General features: G+C 48.3%; 13 non-coding genes across 13 annotated transcripts; all 13 read left to right on the forward strand.

Annotated features, from left to right (window-relative positions):
- Positions 1-3261: 3261 nt before the first annotated feature.
- LOC142697224 (U2 spliceosomal RNA) lies at positions 3262-3452 on the forward strand. Its single transcript, XR_012865039.1, has one exon. It is a non-coding gene; the product is annotated as a U2 spliceosomal RNA (small nuclear RNA).
- Positions 3453-4740: 1288 nt separating this feature from the next.
- On the forward strand, positions 4741-4927 carry LOC142697701 (U2 spliceosomal RNA). The gene has a single exon (XR_012865470.1). It is a non-coding gene; the product is annotated as a U2 spliceosomal RNA (small nuclear RNA).
- Positions 4928-6215: 1288 nt separating this feature from the next.
- LOC142697225 (U2 spliceosomal RNA) lies at positions 6216-6406 on the forward strand. Its single transcript, XR_012865040.1, has one exon. It is a non-coding gene; the product is annotated as a U2 spliceosomal RNA (small nuclear RNA).
- A 1284-nt stretch (positions 6407-7690) lies between these two features.
- Positions 7691-7881, forward strand: LOC142697226 (U2 spliceosomal RNA). Its single transcript, XR_012865041.1, has one exon. It is a non-coding gene; the product is annotated as a U2 spliceosomal RNA (small nuclear RNA).
- Positions 7882-9173: 1292 nt separating this feature from the next.
- On the forward strand, positions 9174-9364 carry LOC142697227 (U2 spliceosomal RNA). The gene has a single exon (XR_012865042.1). It is a non-coding gene; the product is annotated as a U2 spliceosomal RNA (small nuclear RNA).
- A 1288-nt stretch (positions 9365-10652) lies between these two features.
- On the forward strand, positions 10653-10843 carry LOC142697228 (U2 spliceosomal RNA). Its single transcript, XR_012865043.1, has one exon. It is a non-coding gene; the product is annotated as a U2 spliceosomal RNA (small nuclear RNA).
- A 1300-nt stretch (positions 10844-12143) lies between these two features.
- Positions 12144-12334, forward strand: LOC142697230 (U2 spliceosomal RNA). Its single transcript, XR_012865044.1, has one exon. It is a non-coding gene; the product is annotated as a U2 spliceosomal RNA (small nuclear RNA).
- Positions 12335-13630: 1296 nt separating this feature from the next.
- On the forward strand, positions 13631-13821 carry LOC142697231 (U2 spliceosomal RNA). Its single transcript, XR_012865045.1, has one exon. It is a non-coding gene; the product is annotated as a U2 spliceosomal RNA (small nuclear RNA).
- A 1284-nt stretch (positions 13822-15105) lies between these two features.
- Positions 15106-15296, forward strand: LOC142697233 (U2 spliceosomal RNA). Its single transcript, XR_012865047.1, has one exon. It is a non-coding gene; the product is annotated as a U2 spliceosomal RNA (small nuclear RNA).
- Positions 15297-16592: 1296 nt separating this feature from the next.
- Positions 16593-16783, forward strand: LOC142697234 (U2 spliceosomal RNA). Its single transcript, XR_012865048.1, has one exon. It is a non-coding gene; the product is annotated as a U2 spliceosomal RNA (small nuclear RNA).
- Positions 16784-18063: 1280 nt separating this feature from the next.
- LOC142697235 (U2 spliceosomal RNA) lies at positions 18064-18254 on the forward strand. The gene has a single exon (XR_012865049.1). It is a non-coding gene; the product is annotated as a U2 spliceosomal RNA (small nuclear RNA).
- Positions 18255-19546: 1292 nt separating this feature from the next.
- Positions 19547-19737, forward strand: LOC142697236 (U2 spliceosomal RNA). Its single transcript, XR_012865050.1, has one exon. It is a non-coding gene; the product is annotated as a U2 spliceosomal RNA (small nuclear RNA).
- Positions 19738-21017: 1280 nt separating this feature from the next.
- LOC142697237 (U2 spliceosomal RNA) lies at positions 21018-21208 on the forward strand. Its single transcript, XR_012865051.1, has one exon. It is a non-coding gene; the product is annotated as a U2 spliceosomal RNA (small nuclear RNA).
- The last annotated feature ends 1109 nt before the right edge of the window (positions 21209-22317 follow it).

The following is a 22317-nucleotide window of genomic DNA, read 5'->3' on the forward strand; positions in this document are numbered from 1 at the left end:
GCTCGCTGACATTGCGGCTCCAGCGCTGGACCCAGGAAAGGTAAGAATAATAATTTTGCTTCTTTATGTGTTACTGATTATTTTTGTGTGTTTGTGTTTTTTTTACAGGTTCGGTTGTTGGACTTCGGATACGAGGACTTCAATGACGGCGTTTTTTTTATTCTCAATAAAATGGTTAATGAGGGTTGTGTTTTTATTTCAATAAAAAAAATTTCTATGTGCTTGTATCTTTTTAAACTTTATTATCACCGCCTTAGTAATGGCCGCTGGCTGATTGACAACCTCCATTACTAAGGCGAGGCTTAATGTTAGCCGGTGCAGAGTCTACACTAACCCCCATTATTACCCCGGTACCCACCGCCACCAGGGGTACTGGGAAGAGCCGGGTACAAACCAGTACCCGACCAGCTGTAGTGACGGGCAGGCACCGGGGTGGCCGCAGGCTGGTAGTATTAGGCTGGGGAAGGCCAAAAACAGTGGCCCTTCCCACCCTTGTAATGCTGCCTGCTGCTGCTGTGTTGTATCTGGCTGGTTATGAAAATTGGGGGGGACCCGACATCGTTCTTTCCAATTATTTTTTAAATGACGTGGCGTCCCCCCCATTTTCATAACCAGCCAGATACAATAAAGCAGCAGCAGCCTAGCATCACCAGGGTAGGAAGGGCCACTGTATCTGGCCTTTCCCCTCCTGATAATACCAGCCTGCGGCCACCCCAGTGGCCGACCATCACTACAGATGGTCAGGTACTGGATCGTACCCGGCTCTTCCCAGCACCCCTGGTGGCGGTGGGTACCGGGGTAATAAAGGGGGTTAGTGTTAGCCTCTGCACCGGCTAACACTAAGCCCCGCCTTAGCAATGGATGCTGTCAATCAGCCGGCGGCCATTACTAAGGCGGTAGTAATATAGTTTAAAAAAAACCACAAAGACATAGAAAAAATATTTTATTGAAATAAAAAAAAAAAACACAACCCTCATTAACCATTTTATTAATAAAAAAAAAAGCTGTCATCGAAGTAGTCCTGGAATCCGCCGTAGTCCAACGACCGAACCTGTAAGAAAACACACAAAAAATGATTAGTAACACATGTGTTAGGGTATGTGCACACACACTAATTACGTCCGGAATTGACGGACGTATTTCGGCCGCAAGTACCGGACCGAACACACTGCAGGGAGCCGGGCTCCTAGCATCATAGTTATGTACGACGCTAGGAGTCCCTGCCTCGCTGCCGGACAACTGTCCGGTACTGAAAACATGATTACAGTACAGGACAGTTGTCCCACAGCGAGGCAGGGACTCCTAGCGTCGTACATAAGTACGACGCTAGGAGCCCGGCTCCCTGCAGTGTGTTCGGTCCGGTACTTGCGGCCGAAATACATCCGTCACTTACGGACGTAATTAGTGTCTGTGCACATACCCTAAGGCTTAGATACAGGGCCCATGTGTGATACTGTCTGTGGGACCCTGTATCTAAGCCTACCACAAGGTAGGCTTAGATACAGGGTCCAGCAGACAGTAATCTTATACAGTATAAGATTACTGTGTGCTGGGGCCCTGTATCTAAACCTACAGTGTGGTAGGCTTAGATACAGGGCCCAGCAGACAGGATCACGCATGGGCCATGTATCTAAGCCTACCATGTGATTGGCTTAGATACAGGGCCCAGCAGACAGCATCACACAATCTGTGATCCTGTCTCATGGGCCCCCTAAGCCTGCTACATCGTAGGCTTAGGGGTTGTGCAGTCCCTAAACATTGATGGCCTATCCTCAGGATAGGCCATCAATAGCTGATGTGTCGCCCGGGACCCGCAAATCAGCTGTTTTGAAGGGGCCGCAGCACTCGTACGAGAGCTGCTTCCCCTTCATTTCACTACTCGCCCACACTGTGAATCGCCGAAACCGATTCACAGTGTGACCGGAATGAAGTGACAGGAATGAAGGGGAGCAGCTCTCGTACGAGTGCTGCGGCCCCTTCAAAACAGCTGATTGGCGGGTCCCAGGAGTCGGACCCCGCCAGTCAGGGCTATCTTACCTTCCTCTTCGGCCGCGGCGGGAGTTCTGTCGTCTCGATGCTGTGCGCGGCGCATAGCGCTGTGACGTCATGTGCTGCGCACAGCGCCTGACGTCAGGACCTCCGCTGCGATCCGGAACCAGGAAGGTAAGTAAAGTATGTTACTATAGTAACAGGGGCCCGCGGCCCGAGTTACTATAGTAACTTTTTATTGATGTGGTGCGGGGGGCCGTGGGCCCCCCTGGCTTCGGGGCCCGGTCGCAATTGCGACCGCTGCGACCCCTATAGCTACGCCAGTGGTCCACGGGCCTCTGTCTCAGTCCTCAGCATCGCGCAGCTGAGAACTGAGTCGGCCAGCAGAGGAACGGGCCCCCTTCCCACGCGGGGCCCTTGTGCAGCTGCACCGGCTGCACATGCGGTATGTCCGCCCCTGACTGTCGTCCCTACATTTCAAGAAGAAGTAAGAATTGCAGTTGCAACAAAGCCTTGCTTGCCTACAAAGAGAGCAGCAATTTGGATTTGTTACTATGTTACCTAGAAGAATAACAAACTGTGCAAGGATGGAGGTTGTAGGAGCAAGGAGAAGTTGTCTGTAAAGTTGGTGGATGCCTATTTTCCATTTTGCAGTCCCTTGTCTCCCTCTTGTGGCCTCCTGGAGGCAACTAGCTGTGCAAAAAAAAGACAGCCTGGCGGCCGGCTGTTGCAGTGTTGCCCTCTCAGGCAACACTGAGTGACTGACTGAGCCTCACCGTCTTATATAAAGTTCAGACGGAACTTTGCACGTGTCATAGTGGAGCCCTCAGGATTCCAGAGCCAGCTTTCTGACATCATAATGGGGCCTCAGAGATAAAAGCCTGGGCCCAGGCAGTGTTGGTCAGTGCTGCTCAGCAGGCAGCACTGGACTGGACTGGATTACAGCTGATACAAGGTGTGAAGGAACAAGGGGTGGCTGTGGGCATGCACTTGCTGCCGCTGCCAGTGTTTATCTGCATGGCAGCAGGGCATTTGGGCGTTGCCAGGAAGGCGTTTTTATGTAGATTCCTCCTCTTTCAGCACTGCATTGTGGTGCAAGCAAAAGAAGCAAATCCTGTCTGGCTTCCTCTCCGGCCTTTATTCACCTCCCGTGTAGCTGTGAGTGTGTGAGCCTGCAGGGCCCCATGGAATTGCCTAGAAGTAGGCTGAATCGCTGCAAGGGCTGAACAGCAGTATCGGGCAGGCTCGGGCAACGCGCGGCCCGTTCGGGTTATCGCTTCTCGGCCTTTTGGCTAAGATCAAGTGTAGTATCTGTTCTTATCAGTTTAATATCTGATACGTCCCCTATCTGGGGACCATATATTAAATGGATTTTTAGAACAGGGAGATGGAAATAGAGCTTGCTCTGTCCACTCCACGCATTGACCTGGTATTGCAGTATTTCCAGGACCGGTGCACCCTTTACTTATGTGTTGACTAAAAGCAGATTCCAAAAGTGTTTTTTGTCTTTGCTATTGTTTCTGTCTTTCTGAAGGGATCTCCCCTTTTAATCCCATTATTTCAACACCTGTTGGACAATGCATGAGTGATAATGAGCTCATTGATTAAATGCAATTAATGAATAGATTGCCACCTCTTGTTGTGTGTCGTCTGTGTTTCTGTGTTTCCGGCATTTCACATTGGAACACCTCATTCACCTTCCTTGTCTTCTCTCCGCCCTCCCTTTTAGGTAAGTTAAAGAGCTGCACCTGAGCCAGCCACTGATTGATTGATTGATTGATTGATTGATTGATTGATTGATTGATTGATTGATGCAGCACAACAGTCAAATAGTGGAGTGGAGTAGGGGAACAGCAAACAGCCAATAAAGCAGCCCGCCCGCTCGCCTGCCCGCCACAATGGACCTACCTGTGTACACTAGATGGATGTGATGGAATGTACTGTCGTCCCTACATTTCAAGAAGAAGTAAGAATTGCAGTTGCAACAAAGCCTTGCTTGCCTACAAAGAGAGCAGCAATTTGGATTTGTTACTATGTTACCTAGAAGAATAACAAACTGTGCAAGGATGGAGGTTGTAGGAGCAAGGAGAAGTTGTCTGTAAAGTTGGTGGATGCCTATTTTCCATTTTGCAGTCCCTTGTCTCCCTCTTGTGGCCTCCTGGAGGCAACTAGCTGTGCAAAAAAAAGACAGCCTGGCGGCCGGCTGTTGCAGTGTTGCCCTCTCAGGCAACACTGAGTGACTGACTGAGCCTCACCGTCTTATATAAAGTTCAGACGGAACTTTGCACGTGTCATAGTGGAGCCCTCAGGATTCCAGAGCCAGCTTTCTGACATCATAATGGGGCCTCAGAGATAAAAGCCTGGGCCCAGGCAGTGTTGGTCAGTGCTGCTCAGCAGGCAGCACTGGACTGGACTGGATTACAGCTGATACAAGGTGTGAAGGAACAAGGGGTGGCTGTGGGCATGCACTTGCTGCCGCTGCCAGTGTTTATCTGCATGGCAGCAGGGCATTTGGGCGTTGCCAGGAAGGCGTTTTTATGTAGATTCCTCCTCTTTCAGCACTGCATTGTGGTGCAAGCAAAAGAAGCAAATCCTGTCTGGCTTCCTCTCCGGCCTTTATTCACCTCCCGTGTAGCTGTGAGTGTGTGAGCCTGCAGGGCCCCATGGAATTGCCTAGAAGTAGGCTGAATCGCTGCAAGGGCTGAACAGCAGTATCGGGCAGGCTCGGGCAACGCGCGGCCCGTTCGGGTTATCGCTTCTCGGCCTTTTGGCTAAGATCAAGTGTAGTATCTGTTCTTATCAGTTTAATATCTGATACGTCCCCTATCTGGGGACCATATATTAAATGGATTTTTAGAACAGGGAGATGGAAATAGAGCTTGCTCTGTCCACTCCACGCATTGACCTGGTATTGATTTCCAGGACCGGTGCACCCTTTCCTTATGTGTTGACTAAAAGCAGATTCCAAAAGTGTTTTTTGTCTTTGCTATTGTTTCTGTCTTTCTGAAGGGATCTCCCCTTTTAATCCCATTATTTCAACACCTGTTGGACAATGCATGAGTGATAATGAGCTCATTGATTAAATGCAATTAATGAATAGATTGCCACCTCTTGTTGTGTGTCGTCTGTGTTTCTGTGTTTCCGGCATTTCACATTGGAACACCTCATTCACCTTCCTTGTCTTCTCTCCGCCCTCCCTTTTAGGTAAGTTAAAGAGCTGCACCTGAGCCAGCCACTGATTGATTGATTGATTGATTGATTGATTGATTGATTGATTGATTGATTGATGCAGCACAACAGTCAAATAGTGGAGTGGAGTAGGGGAACAGCAAACAGCCAATAAAGCAGCCCGCCCGCTCGCCTGCCCGCCACAATGGACCTACCTGTGTACACTAGATGGATGTGATGGAATGTACTGTCGTCCCTACATTTCAAGAAGAAGTAAGAATTGCAGTTGCAACAAAGCCTTGCTTGCCTACAAAGAGAGCAGCAATTTGGATTTGTTACTATGTTACCTAGAAGAATAACAAACTGTGCAAGGATGGAGGTTGTAGGAGCAAGGAGAAGTTGTCTGTAAAGTTGGTGGATGCCTATTTTCCATTTTGCAGTCCCTTGTCTCCCTCTTGTGGCCTCCTGGAGGCAACTAGCTGTGCAAAAAAAAGACAGCCTGGCGGCCGGCTGTTGCAGTGTTGCCCTCTCAGGCAACACTGAGTGACTGACTGAGCCTCACCGTCTTATATAAAGTTCAGACGGAACTTTGCACGTGTCATAGTGGAGCCCTCAGGATTCCAGAGCCAGCTTTCTGACATCATAATGGGGCCTCAGAGATAAAAGCCTGGGCCCAGGCAGTGTTGGTCAGTGCTGCTCAGCAGGCAGCACTGGACTGGACTGGATTACAGCTGATACAAGGTGTGAAGGAACAAGGGGTGGCTGTGGGCATGCACTTGCTGCCGCTGCCAGTGTTTATCTGCATGGCAGCAGGGCATTTGGGCGTTGCCAGGAAGGCGTTTTTATGTAGATTCCTCCTCTTTCAGCACTGCATTGTGGTGCAAGCAAAAGAAGCAAATCCTGTCTGGCTTCCTCTCCGGCCTTTATTCACCTCCCGTGTAGCTGTGAGTGTGTGAGCCTGCAGGGCCCCATGGAATTGCCTAGAAGTAGGCTGAATCGCTGCAAGGGCTGAACAGCAGTATCGGGCAGGCTCGGGCAACGCGCGGCCCGTTCGGGTTATCGCTTCTCGGCCTTTTGGCTAAGATCAAGTGTAGTATCTGTTCTTATCAGTTTAATATCTGATACGTCCCCTATCTGGGGACCATATATTAAATGGATTTTTAGAACAGGGAGATGGAAATAGAGCTTGCTCTGTCCACTCCACGCATTGACCTGGTATTGCAGTATTTCCAGGACCGGTGCACCCTTTCCTTATGTGTTGACTAAAAGCAGATTCCAAAAGTGTTTTTTGTCTTTGCTATTGTTTCTGTCTTTCTGAAGGGATCTCCCCTTTTAATCCCATTATTTCAACACCTGTTGGACAATGCATGAGTGATAATGAGCTCATTGATTAAATGCAATTAATGAATAGATTGCCACCTCTTGTTGTGTGTCGTCTGTGTTTCTGTGTTTCCGGCATTTCACATTGGAACACCTCATTCACCTTCCTTGTCTTCTCTCCGCCCTCCCTTTTAGGTAAGTTAAAGAGCTGCACCTGAGCCAGCCACTGATTGATTGATTGATTGATTGATTGATTGATTGATTGATTGATTGATGCAGCACAACAGTCAAATAGTGGAGTGGAGTAGGGGAACAGCAAACAGCCAATAAAGCAGCCCGCCCGCTCGCCTGCCCGCCACAATGGACCTACCTGTGTACACTAGATGGATGTGATGGAATGTACTGTCGTCCCTACATTTCAAGAAGAAGTAAGAATTGCAGTTGCAACAAAGCCTTGCTTGCCTACAAAGAGAGCAGCAATTTGGATTTGTTACTATGTTACCTAGAAGAATAACAAACTGTGCAAGGATGGAGGTTGTAGGAGCAAGGAGAAGTTGTCTGTAAAGTTGGTGGATGCCTATTTTCCATTTTGCAGTCCCTTGTCTCCCTCTTGTGGCCTCCTGGAGGCAACTAGCTGTGCAAAAAAAAGACAGCCTGGCGGCCGGCTGTTGCAGTGTTGCCCTCTCAGGCAACACTGAGTGACTGACTGAGCCTCACCGTCTTATATAAAGTTCAGACGGAACTTTGCACGTGTCATAGTGGAGCCCTCAGGATTCCAGAGCCAGCTTTCTGACATCATAATGGGGCCTCAGAGATAAAAGCCTGGGCCCAGGCAGTGTTGGTCAGTGCTGCTCAGCAGGCAGCACTGGACTGGACTGGATTACAGCTGATACAAGGTGTGAAGGAACAAGGGGTGGCTGTGGGCATGCACTTGCTGCCGCTGCCAGTGTTTATCTGCATGGCAGCAGGGCATTTGGGCGTTGCCAGGAAGGCGTTTTTATGTAGATTCCTCCTCTTTCAGCACTGCATTGTGGTGCAAGCAAAAGAAGCAAATCCTGTCTGGCTTCCTCTCCGGCCTTTATTCACCTCCCGTGTAGCTGTGAGTGTGTGAGCCTGCAGGGCCCCATGGAATTGCCTAGAAGTAGGCTGAATCGCTGCAAGGGCTGAACAGCAGTATCGGGCAGGCTCGGGCAACGCGCGGCCCGTTCGGGTTATCGCTTCTCGGCCTTTTGGCTAAGATCAAGTGTAGTATCTGTTCTTATCAGTTTAATATCTGATACGTCCCCTATCTGGGGACCATATATTAAATGGATTTTTAGAACAGGGAGATGGAAATAGAGCTTGCTCTGTCCACTCCACGCATTGACCTGGTATTGCAGTATTTCCAGGACCGGTGCACCCTTTCCTTATGTGTTGACTAAAAGCAGATTCCAAAAGTGTTTTTTGTCTTTGCTATTGTTTCTGTCTTTCTGAAGGGATCTCCCCTTTTAATCCCATTATTTCAACACCTGTTGGACAATGCATGAGTGATAATGAGCTCATTGATTAAATGCAATTAATGAATAGATTGCCACCTCTTGTTGTGTGTCGTCTGTGTTTCTGTGTTTCCGGCATTTCACATTGGAACACCTCATTCACCTTCCTTGTCTTCTCTCCGCCCTCCCTTTTAGGTAAGTTAAAGAGCTGCACCTGAGCCAGCCACTGATTGATTGATTGATTGATTGATTGATTGATTGATTGATTGATTGATTGATTGATGCAGCACAACAGTCAAATAGTGGAGTGGAGTAGGGGAACAGCAAACAGCCAATAAAGCAGCCTGCCCGCTCGCCTGCCCGCCACAATGGACCTACCTGTGTACACTAGATGGATGTGATGGAATGTACTGTCGTCCCTACATTTCAAGAAGAAGTAAGAATTGCAGTTGCAACAAAGCCTTGCTTGCCTACAAAGAGAGCAGCAATTTGGATTTGTTACTATGTTACCTAGAAGAATAACAAACTGTGCAAGGATGGAGGTTGTAGGAGCAAGGAGAAGTTGTCTGTAAAGTTGGTGGATGCCTATTTTCCATTTTGCAGTCCCTTGTCTCCCTCTTGTGGCCTCCTGGAGGCAACTAGCTGTGCAAAAAAAAGACAGCCTGGCGGCCGGCTGTTGCAGTGTTGCCCTCTCAGGCAACACTGAGTGACTGACTGAGCCTCACCGTCTTATATAAAGTTCAGACGGAACTTTGCACGTGTCATAGTGGAGCCCTCAGGATTCCAGAGCCAGCTTTCTGACATCATAATGGGGCCTCAGAGATAAAAGCCTGGGCCCAGGCAGTGTTGGTCAGTGCTGCTCAGCAGGCAGCACTGGACTGGACTGGATTACAGCTGATACAAGGTGTGAAGGAACAAGGGGTGGCTGTGGGCATGCACTTGCTGCCGCTGCCAGTGTTTATCTGCATGGCAGCAGGGCATTTGGGCGTTGCCAGGAAGGCGTTTTTATGTAGATTCCTCCTCTTTCAGCACTGCATTGTGGTGCAAGCAAAAGAAGCAAATCCTGTCTGGCTTCCTCTCCGGCCTTTATTCACCTCCCGTGTAGCTGTGAGTGTGTGAGCCTGCAGGGCCCCATGGAATTGCCTAGAAGTAGGCTGAATCGCTGCAAGGGCTGAACAGCAGTATCGGGCAGGCTCGGGCAACGCGCGGCCCGTTCGGGTTATCGCTTCTCGGCCTTTTGGCTAAGATCAAGTGTAGTATCTGTTCTTATCAGTTTAATATCTGATACGTCCCCTATCTGGGGACCATATATTAAATGGATTTTTAGAACAGGGAGATGGAAATAGAGCTTGCTCTGTCCACTCCACGCATTGACCTGGTATTGCAGTATTTCCAGGACCGGTGCACCCTTTCCTTATGTGTTGACTAAAAGCAGATTCCAAAAGTGTTTTTTGTCTTTGCTATTGTTTCTGTCTTTCTGAAGGGATCTCCCCTTTTAATCCCATTATTTCAACACCTGTTGGACAATGCATGAGTGATAATGAGCTCATTGATTAAATGCAATTAATGAATAGATTGCCACCTCTTGTTGTGTGTCGTCTGTGTTTCTGTGTTTCCGGCATTTCACATTGGAACACCTCATTCACCTTCCTTGTCTTCTCTCCGCCCTCCCTTTTAGGTAAGTTAAAGAGCTGCACCTGAGCCAGCCACTGATTGATTGATTGATTGATTGATTGATTGATTGATTGATTGATTGATTGATGCAGCACAACAGTCAAATAGTGGAGTGGAGTAGGGGAACAGCAAACAGCCAATAAAGCAGCCCGCCCGCTCGCCTGCCCGCCACAATGGACCTACCTGTGTACACTAGATGGATGTGATGGAATGTACTGTCGTCCCTACATTTCAAGAAGAAGTAAGAATTGCAGTTGCAACAAAGCCTTGCTTGCCTACAAAGAGAGCAGCAATTTGGATTTGTTACTATGTTACCTAGAAGAATAACAAACTGTGCAAGGATGGAGGTTGTAGGAGCAAGGAGAAGTTGTCTGTAAAGTTGGTGGATGCCTATTTTCCATTTTGCAGTCCCTTGTCTCCCTCTTGTGGCCTCCTGGAGGCAACTAGCTGTGCAAAAAAAAGACAGCCTGGCGGCCGGCTGTTGCAGTGTTGCCCTCTCAGGCAACACTGAGTGACTGACTGAGCCTCACCGTCTTATATAAAGTTCAGACGGAACTTTGCACGTGTCATAGTGGAGCCCTCAGGATTCCAGAGCCAGCTTTCTGACATCATAATGGGGCCTCAGAGATAAAAGCCTGGGCCCAGGCAGTGTTGGTCAGTGCTGCTCAGCAGGCAGCACTGGACTGGACTGGATTACAGCTGATACAAGGTGTGAAGGAACAAGGGGTGGCTGTGGGCATGCACTTGCTGCCGCTGCCAGTGTTTATCTGCATGGCAGCAGGGCATTTGGGCGTTGCCAGGAAGGCGTTTTTATGTAGATTCCTCCTCTTTCAGCACTGCATTGTGGTGCAAGCAAAAGAAGCAAATCCTGTCTGGCTTCCTCTCCGGCCTTTATTCACCTCCCGTGTAGCTGTGAGTGTGTGAGCCTGCAGGGCCCCATGGAATTGCCTAGAAGTAGGCTGAATCGCTGCAAGGGCTGAACAGCAGTATCGGGCAGGCTCGGGCAACGCGCGGCCCGTTCGGGTTATCGCTTCTCGGCCTTTTGGCTAAGATCAAGTGTAGTATCTGTTCTTATCAGTTTAATATCTGATACGTCCCCTATCTGGGGACCATATATTAAATGGATTTTTAGAACAGGGAGATGGAAATAGAGCTTGCTCTGTCCACTCCACGCATTGACCTGGTATTGCAGTATTTCCAGGACCGGTGCACCCTTTCCTTATGTGTTGACTAAAAGCAGATTCCAAAAGTGTTTTTTGTCTTTGCTATTGTTTCTGTCTTTCTGAAGGGATCTCCCCTTTTAATCCCATTATTTCAACACCTGTTGGACAATGCATGAGTGATAATGAGCTCATTGATTAAATGCAATTAATGAATAGATTGCCACCTCTTGTTGTGTGTCGTCTGTGTTTCTGTGTTTCCGGCATTTCACATTGGAACACCTCATTCACCTTCCTTGTCTTCTCTCCGCCCTCCCTTTTAGGTAAGTTAAAGAGCTGCACCTGAGCCAGCCACTGATTGATTGATTGATTGATTGATTGATTGATTGATTGATTGATTGATTGATTGATTGATTGATGCAGCACAACAGTCAAATAGTGGAGTGGAGTAGGGGAACAGCAAACAGCCAATAAAGCAGCCTGCCCGCTCGCCTGCCCGCCACAATGGACCTACCTGTGTACACTAGATGGATGTGATGGAATGTACTGTCGTCCCTACATTTCAAGAAGAAGTAAGAATTGCAGTTGCAACAAAGCCTTGCTTGCCTACAAAGAGAGCAGCAATTTGGATTTGTTACTATGTTACCTAGAAGAATAACAAACTGTGCAAGGATGGAGGTTGTAGGAGCAAGGAGAAGTTGTCTGTAAAGTTGGTGGATGCCTATTTTCCATTTTGCAGTCCCTTGTCTCCCTCTTGTGGCCTCCTGGAGGCAACTAGCTGTGCAAAAAAAAGACAGCCTGGCGGCCGGCTGTTGCAGTGTTGCCCTCTCAGGCAACACTGAGTGACTGACTGAGCCTCACCGTCTTATATAAAGTTCAGACGGAACTTTGCACGTGTCATAGTGGAGCCCTCAGGATTCCAGAGCCAGCTTTCTGACATCATAATGGGGCCTCAGAGATAAAAGCCTGGGCCCAGGCAGTGTTGGTCAGTGCTGCTCAGCAGGCAGCACTGGACTGGACTGGATTACAGCTGATACAAGGTGTGAAGGAACAAGGGGTGGCTGTGGGCATGCACTTGCTGCCGCTGCCAGTGTTTATCTGCATGGCAGCAGGGCATTTGGGCGTTGCCAGGAAGGCGTTTTTATGTAGATTCCTCCTCTTTCAGCACTGCATTGTGGTGCAAGCAAAAGAAGCAAATCCTGTCTGGCTTCCTCTCCGGCCTTTATTCACCTCCCGTGTAGCTGTGAGTGTGTGAGCCTGCAGGGCCCCATGGAATTGCCTAGAAGTAGGCTGAATCGCTGCAAGGGCTGAACAGCAGTATCGGGCAGGCTCGGGCAACGCGCGGCCCGTTCGGGTTATCGCTTCTCGGCCTTTTGGCTAAGATCAAGTGTAGTATCTGTTCTTATCAGTTTAATATCTGATACGTCCCCTATCTGGGGACCATATATTAAATGGATTTTTAGAACAGGGAGATGGAAATAGAGCTTGCTCTGTCCACTCCACGCATTGACCTGGTATTGCAGTATTTCCAGGACCGGTGCACCCTTTCCTTATGTGTTGACTAAAAGCAGATTCCAAAAGTGTTTTTTGTCTTTGCTATTGTTTCTGTCTTTCTGAAGGGATCTCCCCTTTTAATCCCATTATTTCAACACCTGTTGGACAATGCATGAGTGATAATGAGCTCATTGATTAAATGCAATTAATGAATAGATTGCCACCTCTTGTTGTGTGTCGTCTGTGTTTCTGTGTTTCCGGCATTTCACATTGGAACACCTCATTCACCTTCCTTGTCTTCTCTCCGCCCTCCCTTTTAGGTAAGTTAAAGAGCTGCACCTGAGCCAGCCACTGATTGATTGATTGATTGATTGATTGATTGATTGATTGATTGATTGATTGATTGATTGATGCAGCACAACAGTCAAATAGTGGAGTGGAGTAGGGGAACAGCAAACAGCCAATAAAGCAGCCCGCCCGCTCGCCTGCCCGCCACAATGGACCTACCTGTGTACACTAGATGGATGTGATGGAATGTACTGTCGTCCCTACATTTCAAGAAGAAGTAAGAATTGCAGTTGCAACAAAGCCTTGCTTGCCTACAAAGAGAGCAGCAATTTGGATTTGTTACTATGTTACCTAGAAGAATAACAAACTGTGCAAGGATGGAGGTTGTAGGAGCAAGGAGAAGTTGTCTGTAAAGTTGGTGGATGCCTATTTTCCATTTTGCAGTCCCTTGTCTCCCTCTTGTGGCCTCCTGGAGGCAACTAGCTGTGCAAAAAAAAGACAGCCTGGCGGCCGGCTGTTGCAGTATTGCCCTCTCAGGCAACACTGAGTGACTGACTGAGCCTCACCGTCTTATATAAAGTTCAGACGGAACTTTGCACGTGTCATAGTGGAGCCCTCAGGATTCCAGAGCCAGCTTTCTGACATCATAATGGGGCCTCAGAGATAAAAGCCTGGGCCCAGGCAGTGTTGGTCAGTGCTGCTCAGCAGGCAGCACTGGACTGGACTGGATTACAGCTGATACAAGGTGTGAAGGAACAAGGGGTGGCTGTGGGCATGCACTTGCTGCCGCTGCCAGTGTTTATCTGCATGGCAGCAGGGCATTTGGGCGTTGCCAGGAAGGCGTTTTTATGTAGATTCCTCCTCTTTCAGCACTGCATTGTGGTGCAAGCAAAAGAAGCAAATCCTGTCTGGCTTCCTCTCCGGCCTTTATTCACCTACCGTGTAGCTGTGAGTGTGTGAGCCTGCAGGGCCCCATGGAATTGCCTAGAAGTAGGCTGAATCGCTGCAAGGGCTGAACAGCAGTATCGGGCAGGCTCGGGCAACGCGCGGCCCGTTCGGGTTATCGCTTCTCGGCCTTTTGGCTAAGATCAAGTGTAGTATCTGTTCTTATCAGTTTAATATCTGATACGTCCCCTATCTGGGGACCATATATTAAATGGATTTTTAGAACAGGGAGATGGAAATAGAGCTTGCTCTGTCCACTCCACGCATTGACCTGGTATTGCAGTATTTCCAGGACCGGTGCACCCTTTCCTTATGTGTTGACTAAAAGCAGATTCCAAAAGTGTTTTTTGTCTTTGCTATTGTTTCTGTCTTTCTGAAGGGATCTCCCCTTTTAATCCCATTATTTCAACACCTGTTGGACAATGCATGAGTGATAATGAGCTCATTGATTAAATGCAATTAATGAATAGATTGCCACCTCTTGTTGTGTGTCGTCTGTGTTTCTGTGTTTCCGGCATTTCACATTGGAACACCTCATTCACCTTCCTTGTCTTCTCTCCGCCCTCCCTTTTAGGTAAGTTAAAGAGCTGCACCTGAGCCAGCCACTGATTGATTGATTGATTGATTGATTGATTGATTGATTGATTGATTGATGCAGCACAACAGTCAAATAGTGGAGTGGAGTAGGGGAACAGCAAACAGCCAATAAAGCAGCCCGCCCGCTCGCCTGCCCGCCACAATGGACCTACCTGTGTACACTAGATGGATGTGATGGAATGTACTGTCGTCCCTACATTTCAAGAAGAAGTAAGAATTGCAGTTGCAACAAAGCCTTGCTTGCCTACAAAGAGAGCAGCAATTTGGATTTGTTACTATGTTACCTAGAAGAATAACAAACTGTGCAAGGATGGAGGTTGTAGGAGCAAGGAGAAGTTGTCTGTAAAGTTGGTGGATGCCTATTTTCCATTTTGCAGTCCCTTGTCTCCCTCTTGTGGCCTCCTGGAGGCAACTAGCTGTGCAAAAAAAAGACAGCCTGGCGGCCGGCTGTTGCAGTGTTGCCCTCTCAGGCAACACTGAGTGACTGACTGAGCCTCACCGTCTTATATAAAGTTCAGACGGAACTTTGCACGTGTCATAGTGGAGCCCTCAGGATTCCAGAGCCAGCTTTCTGACATCATAATGGGGCCTCAGAGATAAAAGCCTGGGCCCAGGCAGTGTTGGTCAGTGCTGCTCAGCAGGCAGCACTGGACTGGACTGGATTACAGCTGATACAAGGTGTGAAGGAACAAGGGGTGGCTGTGGGCATGCACTTGCTGCCGCTGCCAGTGTTTATCTGCATGGCAGCAGGGCATTTGGGCGTTGCCAGGAAGGCGTTTTTATGTAGATTCCTCCTCTTTCAGCACTGCATTGTGGTGCAAGCAAAAGAAGCAAATCCTGTCTGGCTTCCTCTCCGGCCTTTATTCACCTCCCGTGTAGCTGTGAGTGTGTGAGCCTGCAGGGCCCCATGGAATTGCCTAGAAGTAGGCTGAATCGCTGCAAGGGCTGAACAGCAGTATCGGGCAGGCTCGGGCAACGCGCGGCCCGTTCGGGTTATCGCTTCTCGGCCTTTTGGCTAAGATCAAGTGTAGTATCTGTTCTTATCAGTTTAATATCTGATACGTCCCCTATCTGGGGACCATATATTAAATGGATTTTTAGAACAGGGAGATGGAAATAGAGCTTGCTCTGTCCACTCCACGCATTGACCTGGTATTGCAGTATTTCCAGGACCGGTGCACCCTTTCCTTATGTGTTGACTAAAAGCAGATTCCAAAAGTGTTTTTTGTCTTTGCTATTGTTTCTGTCTTTCTGAAGGGATCTCCCCTTTTAATCCCATTATTTCAACACCTGTTGGACAATGCATGAGTGATAATGAGCTCATTGATTAAATGCAATTAATGAATAGATTGCCACCTCTTGTTGTGTGTCGTCTGTGTTTCTGTGTTTCCGGCATTTCACATTGGAACACCTCATTCACCTTCCTTGTCTTCTCTCCGCCCTCCCTTTTAGGTAAGTTAAAGAGCTGCACCTGAGCCAGCCACTGATTGATTGATTGATTGATTGATTGATTGATTGATTGATTGATTGATTGATTGATTGATGCAGCACAACAGTCAAATAGTGGAGTGGAGTAGGGGAACAGCAAACAGCCAATAAAGCAGCCCGCCCGCTCGCCTGCCCGCCACAATGGACCTACCTGTGTACACTAGATGGATGTGATGGAATGTACTGTCGTCCCTACATTTCAAGAAGAAGTAAGAATTGCAGTTGCAACAAAGCCTTGCTTGCCTACAAAGAGAGCAGCAATTTGGATTTGTTACTATGTTACCTAGAAGAATAACAAACTGTGCAAGGATGGAGGTTGTAGGAGCAAGGAGAAGTTGTCTGTAAAGTTGGTGGATGCCTATTTTCCATTTTGCAGTCCCTTGTCTCCCTCTTGTGGCCTCCTGGAGGCAACTAGCTGTGCAAAAAAAAGACAGCCTGGCGGCCGGCTGTTGCAGTGTTGCCCTCTCAGGCAACACTGAGTGACTGACTGAGCCTCACCGTCTTATATAAAGTTCAGACGGAACTTTGCACGTGTCATAGTGGAGCCCTCAGGATTCCAGAGCCAGCTTTCTGACATCATAATGGGGCCTCAGAGATAAAAGCCTGGGCCCAGGCAGTGTTGGTCAGTGCTGCTCAGCAGGCAGCACTGGACTGGACTGGATTACAGCTGATACAAGGTGTGAAGGAACAAGGGGTGGCTGTGGGCATGCACTTGCTGCCGCTGCCAGTGTTTATCTGCATGGCAGCAGGGCATTTGGGCGTTGCCAGGAAGGCGTTTTTATGTAGATTCCTCCTCTTTCAGCACTGCATTGTGGTGCAAGCAAAAGAAGCAAATCCTGTCTGGCTTCCTCTCCGGCCTTTATTCACCTCCCGTGTAGCTGTGAGTGTGTGAGCCTGCAGGGCCCCATGGAATTGCCTAGAAGTAGGCTGAATCGCTGCAAGGGCTGAACAGCAGTATCGGGCAGGCTCGGGCAACGCGCGGCCCGTTCGGGTTATCGCTTCTCGGCCTTTTGGCTAAGATCAAGTGTAGTATCTGTTCTTATCAGTTTAATATCTGATACGTCCCCTATCTGGGGACCATATATTAAATGGATTTTTAGAACAGGGAGATGGAAATAGAGCTTGCTCTGTCCACTCCACGCATTGACCTGGTATTGCAGTATTTCCAGGACCGGTGCACCCTTTCCTTATGTGTTGACTAAAAGCAGATTCCAAAAGTGTTTTTTGTCTTTGCTATTGTTTCTGTCTTTCTGAAGGGATCTCCCCTTTTAATCCCATTATTTCAACACCTGTTGGACAATGCATGAGTGATAATGAGCTCATTGATTAAATGCAATTAATGAATAGATTGCCACCTCTTGTTGTGTGTCGTCTGTGTTTCTGTGTTTCCGGCATTTCACATTGGAACACCTCATTCACCTTCCTTGTCTTCTCTCCGCCCTCCCTTTTAGGTAAGTTAAAGAGCTGCACCTGAGCCAGCCACTGATTGATTGATTGATTGATTGATTGATTGATTGATTGATTGATGCAGCACAACAGTCAAATAGTGGAGTGGAGTAGGGGAACAGCAAACAGCCAATAAAGCAGCCTGCCCGCTCGCCTGCCCGCCACAATGGACCTACCTGTGTACACTAGATGGATGTGATGGAATGTACTGTCGTCCCTACATTTCAAGAAGAAGTAAGAATTGCAGTTGCAACAAAGCCTTGCTTGCCTACAAAGAGAGCAGCAATTTGGATTTGTTACTATGTTACCTAGAAGAATAACAAACTGTGCAAGGATGGAGGTTGTAGGAGCAAGGAGAAGTTGTCTGTAAAGTTGGTGGATGCCTATTTTCCATTTTGCAGTCCCTTGTCTCCCTCTTGTGGCCTCCTGGAGGCAACTAGCTGTGCAAAAAAAAGACAGCCTGGCGGCCGGCTGTTGCAGTGTTGCCCTCTCAGGCAACACTGAGTGACTGACTGAGCCTCACCGTCTTATATAAAGTTCAGACGGAACTTTGCACGTGTCATAGTGGAGCCCTCAGGATTCCAGAGCCAGCTTTCTGACATCATAATGGGGCCTCAGAGATAAAAGCCTGGGCCCAGGCAGTGTTGGTCAGTGCTGCTCAGCAGGCAGCACTGGACTGGACTGGATTACAGCTGATACAAGGTGTGAAGGAACAAGGGGTGGCTGTGGGCATGCACTTGCTGCCGCTGCCAGTGTTTATCTGCATGGCAGCAGGGCATTTGGGCGTTGCCAGGAAGGCGTTTTTATGTAGATTCCTCCTCTTTCAGCACTGCATTGTGGTGCAAGCAAAAGAAGCAAATCCTGTCTGGCTTCCTCTCCGGCCTTTATTCACCTCCCGTGTAGCTGTGAGTGTGTGAGCCTGCAGGGCCCCATGGAATTGCCTAGAAGTAGGCTGAATCGCTGTAAGGGCTGAACAGCAGTATCGGGCAGGCTCGGGCAACGCGCGGCCCGTTCGGGTTATCGCTTCTCGGCCTTTTGGCTAAGATCAAGTGTAGTATCTGTTCTTATCAGTTTAATATCTGATACGTCCCCTATCTGGGGACCATATATTAAATGGATTTTTAGAACAGGGAGATGGAAATAGAGCTTGCTCTGTCCACTCCACGCATTGACCTGGTATTGCAGTATTTCCAGGACCGGTGCACCCTTTCCTTATGTGTTGACTAAAAGCAGATTCCAAAAGTGTTTTTTGTCTTTGCTATTGTTTCTGTCTTTCTGAAGGGATCTCCCCTTTTAATCCCATTATTTCAACACCTGTTGGACAATGCATGAGTGATAATGAGCTCATTGATTAAATGCAATTAATGAATAGATTGCCACCTCTTGTTGTGTGTCGTCTGTGTTTCTGTGTTTCCGGCATTTCACATTGGAACACCTCATTCACCTTCCTTGTCTTCTCTCCGCCCTCCCTTTTAGGTAAGTTAAAGAGCTGCACCTGAGCCAGCCACTGATTGATTGATTGATTGATTGATTGATTGATTGATTGATTGATTGATTGATTGATGCAGCACAACAGTCAAATAGTGGAGTGGAGTAGGGGAACAGCAAACAGCCAATAAAGCAGCCCGCCCGCTCGCCTGCCCGCCACAATGGACCTACCTGTGTACACTAGATGGATGTGATGGAATGTACTGTCGTCCCTACATTTCAAGAAGAAGTAAGAATTGCAGTTGCAACAAAGCCTTGCTTGCCTACAAAGAGAGCAGCAATTTGGATTTGTTACTATGTTACCTAGAAGAATAACAAACTGTGCAAGGATGGAGGTTGTAGGAGCAAGGAGAAGTTGTCTGTAAAGTTGGTGGATGCCTATTTTCCATTTTGCAGTCCCTTGTCTCCCTCTTGTGGCCTCCTGGAGGCAACTAGCTGTGCAAAAAAAAGACAGCCTGGCGGCCGGCTGTTGCAGTGTTGCCCTCTCAGGCAACACTGAGTGACTGACTGAGCCTCACCGTCTTATATAAAGTTCAGACGGAACTTTGCACGTGTCATAGTGGAGCCCTCAGGATTCCAGAGCCAGCTTTCTGACATCATAATGGGGCCTCAGAGATAAAAGCCTGGGCCCAGGCAGTGTTGGTCAGTGCTGCTCAGCAGGCAGCACTGGACTGGACTGGATTACAGCTGATACAAGGTGTGAAGGAACAAGGGGTGGCTGTGGGCATGCACTTGCTGCCGCTGCCAGTGTTTATCTGCATGGCAGCAGGGCATTTGGGCGTTGCCAGGAAGGCGTTTTTATGTAGATTCCTCCTCTTTCAGCACTGCATTGTGGTGCAAGCAAAAGAAGCAAATCCTGTCTGGCTTCCTCTCCGGCCTTTATTCACCTCCCGTGTAGCTGTGAGTGTGTGAGCCTGCAGGGCCCCATGGAATTGCCTAGAAGTAGGCTGAATCGCTGCAAGGGCTGAACAGCAGTATCGGGCAGGCTCGGGCAACGCGCGGCCCGTTCGGGTTATCGCTTCTCGGCCTTTTGGCTAAGATCAAGTGTAGTATCTGTTCTTATCAGTTTAATATCTGATACGTCCCCTATCTGGGGACCATATATTAAATGGATTTTTAGAACAGGGAGATGGAAATAGAGCTTGCTCTGTCCACTCCACGCATTGACCTGGTATTGCAGTATTTCCAGGACCGGTGCACCCTTTCATTATGTGTTGACTAAAAGCAGATTCCAAAAGTGTTTTTTGTCTTTGCTATTGTTTCTGTCTTTCTGAAGGGATCTCCCCTTTTAATCCCATTATTTCAACACCTGTTGGACAATGCATGAGTGATAATGAGCTCATTGATTAAATGCAATTAATGAATAGATTGCCACCTCTTGTTGTGTGTCGTCTGTGTTTCTGTGTTTCCGGCATTTCACATTGGAACACCTCATTCACCTTCCTTGTCTTCTCTCCGCCCTCCCTTTTAGGTAAGTTAAAGAGCTGCACCTGAGCCAGCCACTGATTGATTGATTGATTGATTGATTGATTGATTGATTGATTGATGCAGCACAACAGTCAAATAGTGGAGTGGAGTAGGGGAACAGCAAACAGCCAATAAAGCAGCCCGCCCGCTCGCCTGCCCGCCACAATGGACCTACCTGTGTACACTAGATGGATGTGATGGAATGTACTGTCGTCCCTACATTTCAAGAAGAAGTAAGAATTGCAGTTGCAACAAAGCCTTGCTTGCCTACAAAGAGAGCAGCAATTTGGATTTGTTACTATGTTACCTAGAAGAATAACAAACTGTGCAAGGATGGAGGTTGTAGGAGCAAGGAGAAGTTGTCTGTAAAGTTGGTGGATACCTATTTTCCATTTTGCAATCCCTTGTCTCCCTCTTGTGGCCTCCTGGAGGCAACTAGCTGTGCAAAAAAAAGACAGCCTGGCGGCCGGCTGTTGCAGTGTTGCCCTCTCAGGCAACACTGAGTGACTGACTGAGCCTCACCGTCTTATATAAAGTTCAGACGGAACTTTGCACGTGTCATAGTGGAGCCCTCAGGATTCCAGAGCCAGCTTTCTGACATCATAATGGGGCCTCAGAGATAAAAGCCTGGGCCCAGGCAGTGTTGGTCAGTGCTGCTCAGCAGGCAGCACTGGACTGGACTGGATTACAGCTGATACAAGGTGTGAAGGAACAAGGGGTGGCTGTGGGCATGCACTTGCTGCCGCTGCCAGTGTTTATCTGCATGGCAGCAGGGCATTTGGGCGTTGCCAGGAAGGCGTTTTTATGTAGATTCCTCCTCTTTCAGCACTGCATTGTGGTGCAAGCAAAAGAAGCAAATCCTGTCTGGCTTCCTCTCCGGCCTTTATTCACCTCCCGTGTAGCTGTGAGTGTGTGAGCCTGCAGGGCCCCATGGGATTGCCTAGAAGTAGGCTGAATCGCTGCAAGGGCTGAACAGCAGTATCGGGCAGGCTCGGGCAACGCGCGGCCCGTTCGGGTTATCGCTTCTCGGCCTTTTGGCTAAGATCAAGTGTAGTATCTGTTCTTATCAGTTTAATATCTGATACGTCCCCTATCTGGGGACCATATATTAAATGGATTTTTAGAACAGGGAGATGGAAATAGAGCTTGCTCTGTCCACTCCACGCATTGACCTGGTATTGCAGTATTTCCAGGACCGGTGCACCCTTTCCTTATGTGTTGACTAAAAGCAGATTCCAAAAGTGTTTTTTTGTCTTTGCTATTGTTTCTGTCTTTCTGAAGGGATCTCCCCTTTTAATCCCATTATTTCAACACCTGTTGGACAATGCATGAGTGATAATGAGCTCATTGATTAAATGCAATTAATGAATAGATTGCCACCTCTTGTTGTGTGTCGTCTGTGTTTCTGTGTTTCCGGCATTTCACATTGGAACACCTCATTCACCTTCCTTGTCTTCTCTCCGCCCTCCCTTTTAGGTAAGTTAAAGAGCTGCACCTGAGCCAGCCACTGATTGATTGATTGATTGATTGATTGATTGATTGATTGATTGATTGATTGATGCAGCACAACAGTCAAATAGTGGAGTGGAGTAGGGGAACAGCAAACAGCCAATAAAGCAGCCCGCCCGCTCGCCTGCCCGCCACAATGGACCTACCTGTGTACACTAGATGGATGTGATGGAATGTACTGTCGTCCCTACATTTCAAGAAGAAGTAAGAATTGCAGTTGCAACAAAGCCTTGCTTGCCTACAAAGAGAGCAGCAATTTGGATTTGTTACTATGTTACCTAGAAGAATAACAAACTGTGCAAGGATGGAGGTTGTAGGAGCAAGGAGAAGTTGTCTGTAAAGTTGGTGGATGCCTATTTTCCATTTTGCAGTCCCTTGTCTCCCTCTTGTGGCCTCCTGGAGGCAACTAGCTGTGCAAAAAAAAGACAGCCTGGCGGCCGGCTGTTGCAGTGTTGCCCTCTCAGGCAACACTGAGTGACTGACTGAGCCTCACCGTCTTATATAAAGTTCAGACGGAACTTTGCACGTGTCATAGTGGAGCCCTCAGGATTCCAGAGCCAGCTTTCTGACATCATAATGGGGCCTCAGAGATAAAAGCCTGGGCCCAGGCAGTGTTGGTCAGTGCTGCTCAGCAGGCAGCACTGGACTGGACTGGATTACAGCTGATACAAGGTGTGAAGGAACAAGGGGTGGCTGTGGGCATGCACTTGCTGCCGCTGCCAGTGTTTATCTGCATGGCAGCAGGGCATTTGGGCGTTGCCAGGAAGGCGTTTTTATGTAGATTCCTCCTCTTTCAGCACTGCATTGTG

The sequence above is a fragment of the Rhinoderma darwinii genome, assembly GCF_050947455.1.
Source record: "Rhinoderma darwinii isolate aRhiDar2 chromosome 5 unlocalized genomic scaffold, aRhiDar2.hap1 SUPER_5_unloc_8, whole genome shotgun sequence".
In the NCBI taxonomy this organism is placed as follows: domain Eukaryota; kingdom Metazoa; phylum Chordata; class Amphibia; order Anura; family Rhinodermatidae; genus Rhinoderma; species Rhinoderma darwinii.